This window comes from Triticum dicoccoides, chromosome 2A (genome assembly GCF_002162155.2).
Source record: "Triticum dicoccoides isolate Atlit2015 ecotype Zavitan chromosome 2A, WEW_v2.0, whole genome shotgun sequence".
Classification (NCBI taxonomy): Eukaryota; Viridiplantae; Streptophyta; class Magnoliopsida; order Poales; family Poaceae; genus Triticum; species Triticum dicoccoides.
The window spans coordinates 105,847,206-105,855,331 of NC_041382.1; positions in this window are offsets into that span (position 1 = coordinate 105,847,206).

Sequence of the window (8,126 nt, forward strand, 5' to 3'; positions counted from 1 at the left end):
AGGACGGCGACAGTGTGGTCGAGAGCGGCGGCGGTGAGATTGAGGACGGGCGGCGGCGGCGGCGGTGAGGACGCAGGCGCGCTCGGGCTCGGGCGGCGGCGACAGGGAGTAGGGGAACAGGCCGGTGGGGGGGAAAGGTGGACTTAGCGAAATTTTGATGCGGGGGGTGGTTAACTCGAACTAGCAGTAGCGCACGTACAGAAGACACGCTATAGCTAACTTATCTACAACGCGTTTTGGGGAAAACTGCTACTGCTAATGGAAGCAGTTATTTCTTTTGTTTAGTAAAAACATCAAAAATATACATTGGTCATCATTGATCTTTTTGTGTATAATCTAAATAGTCAACATGAATCCTCACTGTACCTGTATAGGTACAGGCGAGGATTCATATTGCAACCACAAATCATACACATATAGTTCAATGAAGACCAAGTGCTCGAGATAGGTTGAGAAGCAACATATTTAAGGTGGTAAACACCTTGTTCGCTTAGCAGTATGGGGCTAAACTTAATTAGTTGCGGTCATACATAGCAGCAGCGAGTTTTGAGCAAAACCGCTGCTACTAAGTTCTTTAGCAGTAGCGCGTCCACGGGAAGGGCGCTACTACTATATCTTTCCTGGAGGCAACACCGTGGCAATTATAGTAGTAGCACTCTTTTCACCTAGAGCGCTACTGCTACAGTGTCATTAGCAGCGCTCTTTTCTAAAGCTCGTTGCTGCTAATTAGATGTAGCGTCTGTTTTTAGACCGCGCTGCTGCTAAGATTCTCTGTATAAGGTTTTCCCTAGTAGTGTAACCAGGTGCATAACAACATAGCAAGAAAGTAAGTACTAACCCAGAAGCATTACCGAAACAACGATAACCATATTTTAAACAAGCAATCATTTAATAAATATTCAATTTGAAAACCATGGCTACTGCATGACTATCATGCAGGTAGGTATTGTGGCTTGCCTAGGGACGAAGAAGGCACCGGGGAGAAGTGCGGTGAAGCCGCAGAAAGATTTGCCAGAAATAGTTCTCTCTCGGAGGGGCTGTTTACGTGCAATGGCAAAAACGTCATTTTCACAGTTTCAAACCAATAGTGAAAATGAAACCAATAGAACAGGTTCAACGACACGAAGACGTGGGCTTTCGAATCACCTCATTTGGAGTTGCGAGCAAAAAGTTATAGCCCGATGAAATTAAGGGACCGATCTGTAAATGAATCTCTACAAACAGGCCCCTGAGTGAGAAAACAGAAAGCGCCTATGGAGAAAATACGTTTTCAAACTATGAAAGTGCAGTTACAGCTGGAGCCGAACAGAAATACGCTTTCTGAAGGCGAAAACGCACTTCTGCGAAGTACGCTTCCACTTATCCACGTGGACAGTGGCGGGGGCGGGCTTGGGCAACTGACGTGCGGGTCCCACGGGTGGGGCCCATCACTTATCCAGGTCAGCGTGGCGGGGCCGGGCTCTGGGTCGATGACGCGTGGGGCCTGCCTTATCCATCTCCCTCTCCTCGCGCCTGTCTTCTTCCTCCTTGCTACCTCCCCGATCATAGACAGAGAAGAGGCAGGGGAGGGCGGCACAGCGCCGGCAATGGGCCGACCGGCTCCGGCCACTTCCGGTCGAGACGAGGCCTGCGGACGGTGCGGGCGGAGTGCCGCTCCCACCTGGAGCAGCAGTGGCGTCGGAGATGGAGCAGGTCCACAGCGACAGGAGGAGGCAGGGATGGAAGGCGGTTGCATTTCTCGGGGGCATGGCCCTGGAGGGGCTCCGACAAGGAATGGAGGTGAGGGGCAGGGTCTCCGGCATGTGGGGAAGCTCGTGGAGAGGTCAGGGAGTGGAGGGGTGGCTCAGATTCGAGAGGAGACCCGAGGCGGCCATGGCGGCCATGGTGGACACAGAGAGCTCCTTGAGCTCGTTTGAGAGGCTGGGTGGGACAGGAGGAGAGTTGTGAGGCTGGTGGTGAGCTTGGAGGCGCTTGGGTTGGGCTTATATAGCCGCGGGGCGAGGTGCCGCGCTGTCATCGCCACGGACACGCGGCCGGCTCCGCGGATGCGTGTGCTCACGCATGGACTCGGGGGGAGGCGATGAGAGGGAACAGGAGGGAGAGCTCACGGGGAAGAGGCGGCCAAGGGAGCGTAGGAGAGACGCGGCTGAACACCATTAAGGCGCGGTCAGCCACAGTGCGCCCGTGGGCGTGTGGCGACGAGTGCTGACGGAGGGGATTACAGAGGGGAAGAGAGGTCTAGGAGAACGGCGACGACAAGAGGAAGCTAAGGGACATGCCCGTGCTCGCTGAGACGCCGAGCAAAGGACGCGCCCACTGCATGCCAAGTCGGTGGTCACTACGCGCACTGGTGCACACAGTGCCACAAGCAAAACCAAACGATGTCTGGGGTGGAGTCCTTCCTGGGGAGGTTGCAACTGTGGTGGTAGTTTGGTTAAAAGTGGCATGGTTAAATGGTAGTTAACACCTGAAGTTTACTGCAGTAAACTTGACCAAGCACTGTTGATCAACAAGAAGGTGATTGGGAGAAATTGAGTTGTCTGGTAGATTAAGGGTAAGAGGACTTTCATCGTGGTAACTTTGAGGGGATTAGGATCAAGATTTATATAGTTGCTTTACAACTACCAAATCTGGTCCAGAAATGAGATTAGGATGATGCACTCTGATGAAGCCTCCACTTGAGCTGAAATATGGCAAGGCCTAATGATTTGGTCATAGTAAGATGGTGTAAAAATTTCATACCAATTGGTCAAGCCAAACTGGTACTTGCTTCACAAACATCTTCACTGACCAGAATCTTGCAAAAATTCTATAGAAATATTGGCTAGGTGAAATGGGGCCAAATTTTGTGGAGAGAAGTCATTTGGGTAGGAGAACAATCTGGTAATTTATCAAGATTTTTGAAGCAATATAAATTATACTTGCTTCACAACCTGAAAATTTTACCAGAAGCAAAGATTTGACCCTGTGCTCACATAGATGATTGGATGGGGCTGAAATTTGGAGGAGTGTGGTAATATGAGCACACGAAGGAGTGTGGAAAAGTTCAACTCATTTGGATAAACCTAGATAGTACTTCCTTCACAATGCCTTCTGTCTGATAGAATGTTTGAAAAATTGCTGAGGAAGTTTGGCTAGGCAAATAAAGATGAATTTTGGCACAGGTTAATTATTTGTATAGGAAAAGATGTCCAAAAAGTTTGGGGTCAAATGGGCAGAGATAAATAGCACTTGCTCCACAATGTGCCATTTAGGACAGAATAGGAAGTGAATTTAAGCATGATGGGAAATATGGCTAATAAAATATTTTACCATATTTGAGGAAGATATGACCCAAACAATTTATTAGAATTATTTGGGCATTTTAGGAGTGGTGGAAATAAAGGTTGCTTCACAACCTAGGGCAATTTGAGTTATTCCTTTAATAGAAAAGGAATATTCCCAATAAAAAGAATATGGGGATTTGGGATAGGATGATGGGGTCTAGGGAAGGATTTGGGAATGACAAGCCACTCTAGAAACAAAGAAGAGGGCATCTCCATTAGTTTCGATACCACATAGCCACAGAAAAAGGAAACTCAAGCAAAAACCTCAAAAAAACAAAAGAAAAAGAAAGGGCCAAAAATCAGGTTGTCACAAACCTTACCCCCTTAAAGAAATCTCTTCCTCGAGATTTGGTTGCTCAGGGAACAAGTATGAAGATACTGACTTAAGGAAACTGTTTCCAACTCGGGTATCCTTTTTCTTATTTTTGTTCCCACTTAATTTTTCTCTGACTGGCCCTTGGCTGGTTTGCTTTAAAATATCCATATTCTGATAGATCTTACCTTGCTTGCTCATGCTTATACAGGATCCAATTTCTTTTTAGATCTGCTGACTTAGCTGACTGTAATTGATCCTCATGACTGTAATCTTTCATGAAGTGGTGATCAGATTTTTCTAGTGGACACCCAAGATCTAACTCCTTGCATTGGGTTTCTCCACTAAATGCAGGTCCTTCGGGTTTCAAACAGTGACTTGGGTCATAACCATTTTCCTGACAGTTTCGCGGAAGTTTCTGAATCATCTTAACTGGTTCACTGTCTTGAGTATCGGATCCATACCAAATATTTATTGTCGCCTGTCATGGCTAGCATAAGAGTTTGTCCTGTAGGATAATATCTGTAGACTTGACTAACGGTGGTTCTGCACCACGCTGGTCTTGCAACAATTTTCATAACTGCGTCACTGGTCTTGCTCCTTCATTATTGCTTTCTTGGCCTGGATCCTTGGCTGAAAGAGCCGGATCATATTGCTTCTTCGTATCACCATAGGTATTGTCGGTGCAATTTTTCAGCAATCCCAGCTTATCCTCATTTTTCTGACAGGGTACCCCATTAAATGGCAAGGTAAACACCCCTCAAGTTCTGATAGCAGGAAAATGATCATCCGAACCTTTGCAAGAAATCAGCAACTAAATCAGTAGCCACCAGAACTGTCTTTACAACTCAGATCTGGAACATTACTGAAATAACTAACCACGGCTTAGGACGGCCGAAGAGCAGCTCAGAACATGAGACCGGGTTGAGAAGAAGAAGGTGGCAATGCCCTAAAATAGCCAAAAAGCAGCTATAGGGCTACTGTCACAAAAAGAAACTCAACAGCTGTACGAGACGGCCGAAAAGCAGCTCAGAACTCGTGACAGTTGTTGAAGAGAGAAATAAAAATCGGCATCCACCCCGGATAGCTAAAAACAGCTTAGATCACAGGCGCGGTGTCATCATTGGAGAAAAAAAGGGACAAGGGCTAATCAGGATCATTTTCCAGGTTCACAAGTACTTGCATTGAGCTCATTGATGTCGTGAATCCTCATAATCCTTTGTCACACTGTGGTGTATACTGTCTTTCTTCTCTTAACCATCCTCACGTGGTTGTCAGATCCTCATCTGAGTGACTTGTAAGATCTTGGTGGTATGCCTACCGCATATATATGAGAATCTGATTCCCGAGACAGACGTGTATTCTGGCTGATTCTTGCTTCTGACCAAAATGTTGTGGATCTGATTCTTGGGGTTCACTGCCATATGCTATCAATTCACAGCGTACTACCTTGTACCAATGTCTTACTGAGGAAGATTGGCTGGCTTGTGCTTGAAACTTTCATCGGACAACTTGCTGAAGAAGACTGGGTATCAGAAGCTTACCCCCTTAAAGACTTTGCTAGGGAAAGACTCAGTACCTTATGCCGGAACCTTTGCGGTTGCTTATTGAAGAAGGCAGAGTACCTTGTACAGGAAATCATCCATATATCGTACTGAGGAAGATAGATGAATCTTGCCTTGGAAACTTCCCGGGTATCTTGCGAGGGAAGATTGTGTTCCTTACACCAGAAGCTTCTTATTGTGATATGCGGACCGATTTCCACATATATAAGCATCTTAAATTTTTTGTTATTGATTTCTTGTATGAAACGGGGTTTTGGAGGACTATCCTCCTTTCTGAGCACGTGCCATATTTTTGCTTGCTTACAGATACATCGGTTTCCAAAATCATCCTCAACGAAAAATTAAACTTGTATCTGAGCCATACCTTTGATAATATTCTATCAACCTTGCACACAATTTATCTTCTTGTTGATTTGATTATTTTTGCTATGAGGAGTACACGCTGAGGGAGACTTGACACTCAGTAACATGATCAGATATCCCCCAATCTGAATGCAGTCGGATGAGAATTCCATACTGTTGTGAGCAGTGCACGTTAATGAAAACTTTACACTGACATTCCATCCAGGATTTCTTTTGTATTCAGACGAGCTATTTCCAATTTCACTGCAGTCTGCTGACAATTCCATTCTGCTCAGCTGAGTTTCCAAATATATGCATTTCTTGCTGACTCTTTGGGTCCGGTGTCGGCTGATGAGCAACTTTAATAGGGGGAAAATTTGTAACACCGAAGGCCCAAAGAAAGAAACAAAAGAAACGACTAAAAAAGCACACAAACATACTACTAATATAATTAATCAAGTAATCATCACATATTACTGCTACTCACACCATAATATGCATGCACACCTAAGCACACAAATCGCACGGAAACTCCGGTATCACGGTGTAATATGGTATGGCGGTGTTCATGAAAATTATATCCATGTGCGGAAGGAGTTGGCGTAACCGAAGCTACACCAAGCACTGGCTGAACAGTGGCTAGATCTAGATGGATACACAGGTGAGGATGGACTTTATGATCAAGTAGCGAGACACAAAAGCCACGACCACCTCATCATCAAGCGTACGAAGGGGATCGTACCTGTCCAAAGAATGAAATGACATGGCAAGATAACAGTGGAAGACTAGGTTTATTGGCATTGCCCTTTTCTGATAACAAAGATCAGCAATGGTTGCCAAGGGGACGAGATGGAGGGCATGGATGATGAGGTGGTCGCATCACAACAAGGAGCAGGCATGCTAAGAAAGATGGTGCAGGCGGTGGACCAAAAACGATGCCACCTACACTCACAAGATTAACCGTTAGTGATAAAATAACAATCTATATGCATGCTATGTGATAAACAAATGCAAGAATCAAGTGCAACAAACCAACTGGGGTCTATACTACCGCTTTCTAACGTTCGCGTGGGCTAGGGCATCCTACAGCCAGATCTGCTCTAATACCAAGCCTGTGGCACCCCGGCTCAGAGAAAATCGGAACGCCCTGTATTCTAGCCCAGAGATCGAGGAGAAGTCTTCTGGAATACATCACTGCTTAGCATAGAACAAACCAGCTTCCTATTATTACACGAATATGATTACAAGGTCTCCGATACTACAATGAATAACATCGGCACGGCGACACTACACCATCCTCGGTTGCTTTATGCAAACAGCGGAACAACTCGAAGCAGCGGAAAAACATCTAGCAGCGGAACAACGACAACGGTGGTGAACTCCACTCCACAGGGACTCTGGCTGGAACGCTTATCCTAGCTCGCGAACACAGGAACAACACCCAACAAGCAAGCAATCCAGGCATGACACGCCAGGTCAGTACATTGAATGTACTTGCAAGCTCACAATAACCAGAAGCATTCAAGACAAACATCAGCATGGCATTTACAGGTTAAGCAGGAATTAACATGAGATCCTCATAACAACATGACATGAGCAACATGAACATCATACAGCTAGAACAACATGATCATGGCATGAACATATGAATCTGACGATACTAGCATGCAACACGATGACACTATATGCACTATTTAATCTGCTCGGGTTACTACGTAACCATCGCATGCATCACTTACCAACCTCGGACATCGCACGATTATCTCAGGATCAAATCAAGCTTGGTATAAACAATACCGTAGTAATCATTAAATGACTACAAGGAGCTTGATCTTTACCCACGATTCTCGCAAAATATCATGGATATCCAACAACTCGGTATCCTCAATACCACGGTGATCTTCTAACGATCACAACCATGACCAACACTTGGTCTCAAACAGTGATCTTTCCGGCGATCACAACCAACTTATCTCTTCATCGAACCGGGGTTGTTATTAAAATCATTATTATTAATACAGTTGACTCATAGTGGAACCGACATGAACTGGGACCTTATCCGCGGGCGCAACTACCACTACATGGAAAAGGGCTATAGATGATATGGCCACTAATGGCGCACCAGACATGTGGTGCGCCACTACTTTATGGCAGTGGCGCACCATGTGTTGGTGCGCCATTAGTGTGATAGACACTAATGGTGCACCAGACCCACGGTGCGCCACTAGTAACAATTTTTTTTCCAAAAATACTAATGGCGCACCAGGGCACAGTGCACCATTACTAGTTTTAACTAGTAATGGTGCACCTGCCACACAGTGCGCCACTACTATAATTTTTTTTGCAAAACTACTAATGGCACACCACAAGCACCCCCCGCACCCTCCCCCCACTACTAGAAAAAGGGCTATAGATGATATGGCCACTAATGGTGCACCAGACATGTGGTGCACCACTACTATATAGCAGTGGCGCACCATGTGTTGGTGCGCCATTAGTGTCAGTGTGATAGACACTAATGGCGGACCAGACCCACGGTGCGCCACTAGTAACAAATTTTTTATTATTTTTCCAAAAATA